The sequence below is a fragment of the Vitis riparia genome, chromosome 1, assembly GCF_004353265.1.
Source record: "Vitis riparia cultivar Riparia Gloire de Montpellier isolate 1030 chromosome 1, EGFV_Vit.rip_1.0, whole genome shotgun sequence".
Lineage (NCBI taxonomy): Eukaryota > Viridiplantae > Streptophyta > Magnoliopsida > Vitales > Vitaceae > Vitis > Vitis riparia.
The window spans coordinates 23,087,626-23,097,474 of record NC_048431.1 but is presented as its reverse complement, the minus strand read 5'-3'; positions in this window follow the sequence as shown (position 1 = coordinate 23,097,474).

Below are 9,849 nucleotides of genomic sequence, written 5' to 3'. Positions count from 1 at the left end.
GGAAACTCCACTTTTTGCAAATGCTCAAATTCGAGGGCCCATTTGATAATTTTGAAAAAAATAATAATATTAGTAAAATAAAAATAAAAAATAAAAAATAGAGATTCCCACAAGCAAATGGACTCGACCCACTTGTGTAGTATGGAAAGGAAAGTCGAATTGAGGTCTTTCGTAAGCCAAATTGCGGCTAAGATTTTTCACTTTTTTATTTTTAAAATATTTTAATTGATGAAAATTGGGCTTTTGGTTTCAGAGTCAAAGGAGTTTGCGTGTGGGTGTTGAAGAGGGGTTTAAGGAGTAAGAGAGAAACGTCAAAGGCTGCAATTATTGTGTTTTGAGTAAAATGTGTTGTCCAGTGGAAAATGTCCTTTTGCTTCTTTAATCTTCTTTTTTTTTTTTTTTTTATTTCTCTAATAATAATAATAATAATAATTATTTTTTGAGAGAGAGAGAAGGGGGAGGGAGATTGTGTAGGTGGGGTTATTTTTACTTTCATTAACTCGTGCTTCATGTTTGATTGGGAGAATTAGTTTTCCTTCTAGAAAACCATGTGGGAAAAAAATAAGGGGTTTTGGAGGAATGAATAAAAAGTGGGATTTCTCCTATTATCCTTCAATATGGAGAATTGGGTTTTTGAGGAAAATAAATAAGAAATTATTAAAAATACTTTTCTAATTTTAAAAATATTTTTAATAACATTTTTATTTATATATTCTTTTAAGAATTTATTCTTAAAATAAGTTATCTTTGATAATAAGTTTAAGAGATTTTTAAGTCTTTTTTTTTTCAAGAAAAAAAATAAAATAATAAGAAATAATTTGAAAATTTTTGTATTTCATGTTATCTTCTTCATGAAGAATAAATGGAAAAAAAATATATTTAAATTCTCAAGCAAGTGAGAATTATTAAACAAATTCCTTTTTTTTTTTTTTTTACATGTTTGATTTGAAAATTTGGGTTTGTAGAGGAAAATAAAATAGTGTGAGATTTCTCTTTTGTATATGTTCAATTTGGAGAATTGGGTTTTTTAGGAAAGCCAAAAAGAAGTGAGATTTCTCTTGTTAATTTGAAGAATTAGGTTTGCAGGAAAGAATGCAAAAGATTATTGGGGTTGGAAGGAAATCAATAAAAAGTGGAATTTCTCTTTGAGTGCTTAATTTGGGGAATTGGGTTTTCAAGGAAAATAAACAAAAATTTAGATTTATGTTATTCATATGATTGAAATTTTTTATTAGGTTTAATTTGGAGTGATTAGGAGAATTGGGTTTTCATGAAAAGCATCTAATAGAATTCACAAGCTTTGAAAGTGAGATTTCTCTTGGCTCTACACTTCATTTTGAAAATTGGATTTAAAAATAATTAATCATAATAAAGGGTGATTTAGTGGTTTGTTTGAAAACTACATAAAAACCATTTTATTAAAAAAAATCTTAAAAACATTTTTAATAATTTTTTTATGATAAACACTTTTTTGAAAACTTGTTAAAAACCAATCATTTTCTAAAGCAAAAGTAATTTTAATCAAGTATTAAGGTAGATTATTGAAAACATAAAACATATTTTAAATGTTAAGAAATATAATATATACATAAAACTAAAATCCTATGATATCAAAACTTAGTTTGGGATTTATATTTTCAAACCGTCTTTCTATAGTTTACATGTTTGTTTCCTAGGTTTACAAGTCTAAAAAATGACTTTTTGCTTTTTGATATCTTTAAACTTTTATTGAATTTAAGCCTATAGGAAAATTAGTTGTTTAATATTTGGAATCTCGTATTTCAAAAAATTTTATTAGTGAATAATTTAAGAAAAAAAAATCTTACTAAACAATGTTAGATTCTCCTTACATAATAGATTTGAACAAATGAGAAGTCAAAAAGTAAGATTTCTCTTTAAATGTTTGATACGGAGGAATTGGTTTTCAACCAATCAAATGGTAAGGGAGATTTTTTCTTTACATTAAACATGCTTGATTTGAAGAATTGGGCTTTGGACAAAACAAATAAAAAGTGGGATTTCTTGTTGGATTAGAAAATTTGGGTTTTGAAGAAAACAAATAAAAGTTGGACTAGACTTCTTGTTGGAAGCAAAAGACAACCTTACACGTTATAAAGCTTAGTACCAAACGCTGAAGATTCTTATGAGCTGATAAATTGGAAAATTTCTTTAGTTTTCTAGGGAGGTCCAATTGAATTTTGATTGGGTTTTGAAGAAAACACATGTAAGATGAGATTTCTCTTTAGATAGTTGATTGGAGAATTGAGTTCTTAAGCAAACAAAACAAATACAAGTTGGAGACAAAAGCAAAGAAAAATTTAAGTTAAAAAGATAAGTAAAGAGTAGTCTAAGAAATTAGAGTTTCTTACAAGGAGAATAATCATAATTTTTTATTTTTATTTTTAATTGAAGCACGCTCCTTTGATTTTGAAAATTGGGATTTGAAGAAAGCACACAAAGGATGATATTTCTCTTCTTATTTTCTATATAAAATTCTCAAGATAACAAATCAAACTTGTAGTGGGAAGCAAAAGAAAGCTTTCTTAGAATAAAATTAATTGAGAACTTTTCTTAAACTTTATGTCTTATTTAGAATATTTGAAGAAAAGTTCGGAGATGGTTAAGCCAAAAAAAAAAAAACAAAAGGAAAAGAAAGAAATTTATTAATGCAAATCTTTCTTTAGTTTTTTTTGTTTCATTTAATATTAAAAATTTGAAGTTGGACATAAAAACATTTTAAAATTTATGTATATATTTAATATTTCCCTCCTTTGTTGGAGTAAATAAAAGAATTTGAATTCTTTTTTATAATTTTTTTCTTAATACTTTCTATGATCCAAATAAAACTGAAACGAGTTCATTATTTTTATTGAATTTAAATTTGATATTCATGTTTAGAATATGATAATTAATGAATTAAGCCCGAATCAACATGACCCAATGGTAAATGCTTTATACATATTAAATTATTAGCTTAAAAAGAGGTGCACTAAATGAAAGTGAAATTGATGTTGAGGAAGAAAAAATGAAGAGTCCTTTATGTCAATCATTTATATATGAATGCCCCTTTTTTCACAAGCCATCATTGGGCATTTTAAAGTGGTGTTACGTGTACATTCTTGTGACTATGTTTTCCATATAAAGAAACCCCACATCCTAAGCCTTCACGCCCATTAAGCTCTATGAGGATGAGCACCACACCCTTGAGAAACATAAACAAAGATGAGATGAAGACACTAAAAATAATAAAATAATAAAAATAATAAAAATAATAAAAAAATAAAAAAATAAGATTTCAATCCACAAACCACAACCCAAATGTCATATGAGGAGAATTTCTAGAAAAGAGGGTGGAGGAATTCAAAAGTCACCATGGAGTTCAAAGTTGACCTAGCCAATCTTTAATGATGAATATGCCTTTAAGGGCTCATCACTTTTCAAATAGAATAATTCTTTTTGGTTTTTTGAGCCCATTTTCTTCATTTTCAAGCCTATTTTGCCAATCTCCCTCAAGCAAGACATGTTTTATTTATTTATTTATTTTTTTTATATTTTTTTAAATATCATATATTTATGTGTGTAAGCATCAAATGAGTACAAGGATAGCTGCCTTTCTTCACTTTGAGGTAAGCTAGGGTTTGGAATATTGTTCTTAACATATTAAGAAAAACCCTAAGATTGATTTCATCACTACTAGTCATCTTTTAACTTATTTTACTTTGCTACGTAAACTTGAATTAGACTTGCAATTGCAAGTTGCAACATGGGGGGTCTAGTTGATTGAGTAACTATCAGGCACACTTCACCATCATTTCCAACTTCACACAAGTTATTATTTAAATAACTCCCTAACTTTGTCCATTCTACTTGTTTGAATTAATACCCTAAACATTGATCTCATGTTAAATATTATTAATCCTAAAAAATTACTATTTATTTAGAAACCATACCAATAATATATGGTTTTTTTTTTAGTTTCAAAGATGAAGTCATAATTTCCAAAGATATATAATAATATTATAAAAGTTTTATTAAATATAAATCAATTAATGCAGGATATTTGTATGAGAAGTAATTTTATTTTATTTTGTAAAATTAAAAATAAAGGTTAAATTACATTATAAATCATTCAAAATCAATCATAAAAACTAAATTTCAAAGTGGGGATGATATTTTTTTTCCTTTTTAATTATGAAAAGACCCTTCAAAGTTGATACACCTAAATTGTGGGTTTGTCTCCAAATGTCATAAATGTGTGAAAAAACCAGAAAAAGAAAAAGAAAAATCGTACACAAAGGGTACATGAAGTGTGTGAATGAGTTGTAACAACCCAATGGAAAAGGGGGAGGTGAGGAATGTCCATGGCCTACTTTAGAGAAGCTTCCTCTGAAAAAGGGTGATGGAAATAACAACAAAGGAATGGTGTCTTTGGGCATGTGAACAAACTGGCCCGCCTGATATCATCAAATCACAAAAGGAAAATTTAGGCAACTCCTTCACTCTTTCAATCCTATAAGCCTCACATTCCAGTCTCACAAGCAAACTGCATTGTCTTTTACCCTTTCCTTTTCCCTTTTTTGGGTTCTCTTAGGGGTGGTGGGGGTGTTTGGATTTCAAGAAAAATTATTGTTTTCACATGATTATGCATTGTATTTTCTCCTCAAATATACATACACGTATACATTTTTAGATTCTTTAGTGGGGTTCTTGGAAGTTAACTTTCTAGGGGAGTTTTTGTGAATGATTGAGCTTCTCTAGTACTAGAAATGAGAACTGTTTTACTTTTTGATGAAATGGGTTATTTTTAAAAAATCTTAGAAATAAAAAAAAAATGAATATATTTAGGGTAAAATTACAAAATGCTTTAATTAAAAATAAAGATAATTTTAATAATTTAAAATTTTTAATTAAATAATAATGTGTTGGTTTCTTTCTCTTCAAGTCTCCTAAAAATTGTATTTGATTCTTAAAGATATTGTTTTTTTTAGCATTTAGGAAAGAAATGTTCTATCCAAACATCATTGTGTTATCCTTATTTTGGAACATTATTTTTTTATTTTTTTAAAATTAAATAACAAGTTCCATTGTTTTTGAAACTTTCTCCTTTAGATGGTGTTTGGCTGGGGATGGGGAAAGTGGTGTGGCAGCAAGTGAAGCAACTTTTTGGTGCAAATGGGGCACATGAGGCAAATGGAATTATTCAAATTCCAAGCCACTTTGAATTTTTCCTTTCTTTTTTTTTTTCTTCCTTTCTCTTTTGTGAAATTGGTAAAGGAATCCAAGGAAATTTCCTTTAACAAAGCTTTTGATGCAAAAACACGTGTGACCCAAAAAAAGGCACGGACAACTTTAATAGTGTATCCAAACAATCACCAAACTTTATGTTTTGTTTGGGGTTTCCACACCCATGCTCTGCCCATGTGGTGTAAAGGAACGTATGGCAATTCAATATGGGCAAAATCTTATTTTATTTCCCACTTTTGTTTGGAAAAGGCAATGCATTTGAATTTAAGGTTTCTTTTTTTAATTTTATATATATATATATACTCAAGTTTATTTCCTATTATCAATTTCACATTGGTTTTTTTTTTTTTTTTTTATTTGTATTTGTATTTGTATTCTTAGTTTTGGGCTGGAGTGAGGCTGGTTAAATTCAGCCCAGAAGCAAAGCCCAGTCAATTGGTAGCGGCCCAGGGAGGACCCTTGGACCACAAGGCCGTCCATTTCAACTAGGGCTGTAATAGGACGAACTCAACCCAACCCCAAAAGAACAAAAAAACATTTTTTTTAATATTTTCCAAAAACAAGGGTATTTGACATCCAAACAAACTTCAATATCTCGTTTTAGTGCTTTTGAGCTAAATTTGCATCCCCTTACCTTATTCAATCCTTTCTTCTTTGTAATTTCTTAAGCTTAAATTGTTGTCAAGACATTGTAAAGACTTAAAACCCAAAATTAAAGTTTTAAATGTTTAAAAGCCTTTAAATCCTTAACTTGGTGGAAATTGAGATTAAACCAAACCACTGTAAGTTTCGTGTTTCATCTCTCTTCTCTTTTTTCTATTTGCTCATTCTTGTTAGTTACAATCACTTAAAATTTATAAAATTGATCATTACCTTTTTTTTTTTTTTCTTAGGTGATTCGTCTAAGTAGATTGACTTGACTTCACGCTCATTCCCATCCTATTTTCATTCCTATTCCCATATGACAAACTCATCGTCACATTAGGATAAATCCTTCTCCTTCCCTTTTTTCGAAAGAAAAGGAGGATCCGAACAAAATCGATGAAACAGAAGAGATCCGAGTAAATGGAAAGAAAAAAACAAAAGATGAATTCTACTTTAAAGAGACATGCTATAAAAATAACTCAGATTAAGAAATATTTAAAGAAAATGAAGATAATAAAAACAAAAGATGGTTTGAAAAATCTCTTATGACTCTTATTTTGTATTTGAGGATTTGGATTCTTTAAATATTTTTTATTTTATTGATTAAAAAAAGAGAGTAGGAAATTAATAATAAGATGGATACAGAAGATAAATATAAAAAAAGATAAGAGGAGATGCGTCCACCCCTACATATTTGATACTTTCTCCTACAAAGGTACTCGTAACACCAACTCCATTCGTAATTCGTATATATCTTCTTGATGAAGAAATATATCCTCTACCGACATTTCAAATTTAAGTGGGAAGCATAGGCCCTAGAAGAGGTAAGAAGAGGAAACCTCACAACCGTTCGAAGGTACAATTGTGACGTATAACTGTTCAAACTTTCTACTATTTTTCTCCAATTCTTGGGATAAGTTGGCAACACTTCGCCATGCTAAAGACTTACACGGTTATAATATATGATATTCTTAAAACCATTAGAAGCCTAATCTTTATACATATAGATAAACCATGTTTACAACAAGAAGATAGGTCAATATTCTTATTCAAAGTAAGAAATAACAATTTTGTTTTGAATTATTTAATTAGAAGTGATAAATCTAACCCTCATTATTTTTTCAGCCTAAAAAATACTCTTTTTTTTTTCAAATAAAATTACTTTTTTTTTTTAAATAGTATCATCTTTTAAAATTTACATGTGAATAATCAAAATATTTAAAAATATTTATATAAAAAATTGATGTCAGATTTACAAATTTAAGATTATTTCGTTACTTTTAATTAATTAATCTTTGTTTTGTTTTCTAAGTAGTTCAAATTGAGCTCCTCGTCCGGTGGGAAAGGAAGAGATAGGAAAGTATTGAATGCTCTGGCCCCAAGAAGTACATCTTAGGCTTCTCTTTCACCATGTTTCCATTGCTTGAAGTTCATTTTCTTTGTACTTTGAAAGCCATGTCAATAACTGTAGCATTTCTTTTAGCCAAAAAAAAAAAAAAAAGTAGGATTTTCATATCTTAATTAAAATTATAATAATTTTTTTTCCGCATGAATCCTTATTGGACCTTGGCATGTGATGCTTAAATGAGAAGCAATGGAGAATAAATGCTTTCATCGGATAGAAAAGATTATCATCTACGAATATTTAAAAGAGAAATAAGGTTCTTTCAATATAAAAATAAAAAATAAAAAATAAAAAATTAAAGCCCTTGGCAAGGGTATTAGAGAATGCACTATATTCACTATCCCAAGCACATAATAGGTGGTGAGACTCTAAAAACAGTTTTTAATTGCTTTATAAAAAAAAAACAAAAAAAACAAAAGAGGTTTGTTGTTATTCAATGTATCCAACAATGTCTTCAATGTATAAGTGTTTTTAACACTCTCATCCACCGATAATACACATCTAAACATTATGATATGATGATGATGGTTAATGCTAACCATTGTCACCAATAATTTTTTATGACCATTAGTTTGTTATATTATGTCGAACACTTAACACATCTATAAAATAAGTGTAACCAAATTGACTCATGGAATTTATTTTGTATTCATCGCATTTTTGACAAGGTAAGGCCACCATTACATCTCTATCTTATCAAATGAACTCTATGATGAACATTAAAATGGATATATAGATTTTTAATGAAACCAACATTGTTATATCTGCCCGATTATTGCATCATGTAATCCTTTGGCTAATTCTTATATAACACCACACATTATACTCAATTGAGTTTTATCTATGTTATTCATAACCCTATTGAAAGAATTAGTTATCTTTTAGTTTCACTAAAGGATGATTACGATCGATCATCAAACTCCTTCATAATCTACTTGTTTAATTTTTTTTATTAAATAACCTAGGAAATGATGTCTCCCAAGGAACTCTAGTTATGATATTAGGTTCTCGTTTTCAATTTTCTTTGTCACCATTGTCCTTTGTAACACTAAATCCAATTACTTTAGCATATAAATTTTAGAATTCTCGTGCCTCATATATTGAGTTGAACTCTATTTTCCGTGGACCTTCGTATGTCAAAGCATTTCAAATCTTCTCTAGAATAAACTTAGACTCTTAGGATTTAGGATAACATGATAATATGAAAGAGTACAAAGAATGTGAGAAGATATATAAAGAATGTCAAAGGAGTATGAAGAATGTAAAAAAAAATACAAAAAAAATAATAATAGAATAAAGGAGTAAAGAATTTAAGAAAAGCTATAAGGAATGTGAGATAAAACATGCATAATGAATATAAGATAGTATGGAAAATGTAAGGAATTGTATGAAAATGTAAGAGATGATACAAAAAGTATAATAGGGGTACAAAGAATATTAGAAGAATATGAAAAATGTAAGAAATGACATAAATAATCTAAAATTTAGTATGAAAAATATAAAAAATGATACAAAAAAGATACGAACAAAATGAAAAGTATAAAGATTGTGAAAAAAAAAAGAACGAAGAATGTAAGAAAGGGCAAAACGAATGTGAGAAGTATAATAAATGTGAAATAGGGTACACAAAATGTGAGAAGGGTACATAACAGTATCCCTTCTCATATTCTTCGTACCATTTTTTACATTCTTTGTATCATTATTCATATTTTTGGTACTGTTTTTCATAGTCTTCATACACTTTTCACATTTTTCATACCTCTCTTACATTCTATCTATCATCTCTCTCTTTTTTTGTATTATATATTCCACAGTCTGTGTACCATATCTCACATTTTCTATACCCTCTTTCATTTTTACATCCCTTCTCAAATTCTTCAAAATGTATTGTCATTTTCTTTGTACCATCTCACATATTCCATATCATTTGTATCCCCTCTCACATATTTCATACATTTTCCCACATTCTCACCCTTTTCCATATTTTTCTTACTCTTGCTATGTTTTTCATATCATTCTTACTTTATTCATAACTTTCCTTGTATTCTTTATATAATTTATGTGAGAAAAATAATTTAAGATAAGTTTTACAATAAATATGAGAAGGTAAAAAAATAAAATGATATAAAATATTAAATTTTATTAGAAATAAATTGATGAAAAATATGACTATATGATCTCAATTTGATAAATGGAAAACTCAATTGTAAATTTTTTTTAAAAATTCTAAAATAAAATACTCTTCAAATATTATTAAATATAAAATTTTTAATTACAAAATTCACATTTACAAAAAAAAAAAATTGTAATAAACATTACCTATTAGCTTAACACTGATAATTACTTGTAATCTTTCTCACAACATTTTATTCAAGAAATACAAATTCCTTGCTTTTATATCTTTTTAGAAGATACAAAATCTAATCTTCAAATTTTGATCTTTTGGAAATAATCTTGTAGCTAAAATCATTTAATTTGTATATTCCATGTAGTGAGAATCAATTAATTGTTGTATTTTCTTCTATTTTCTTCTTTTAGATAAATGTTAAGTACCA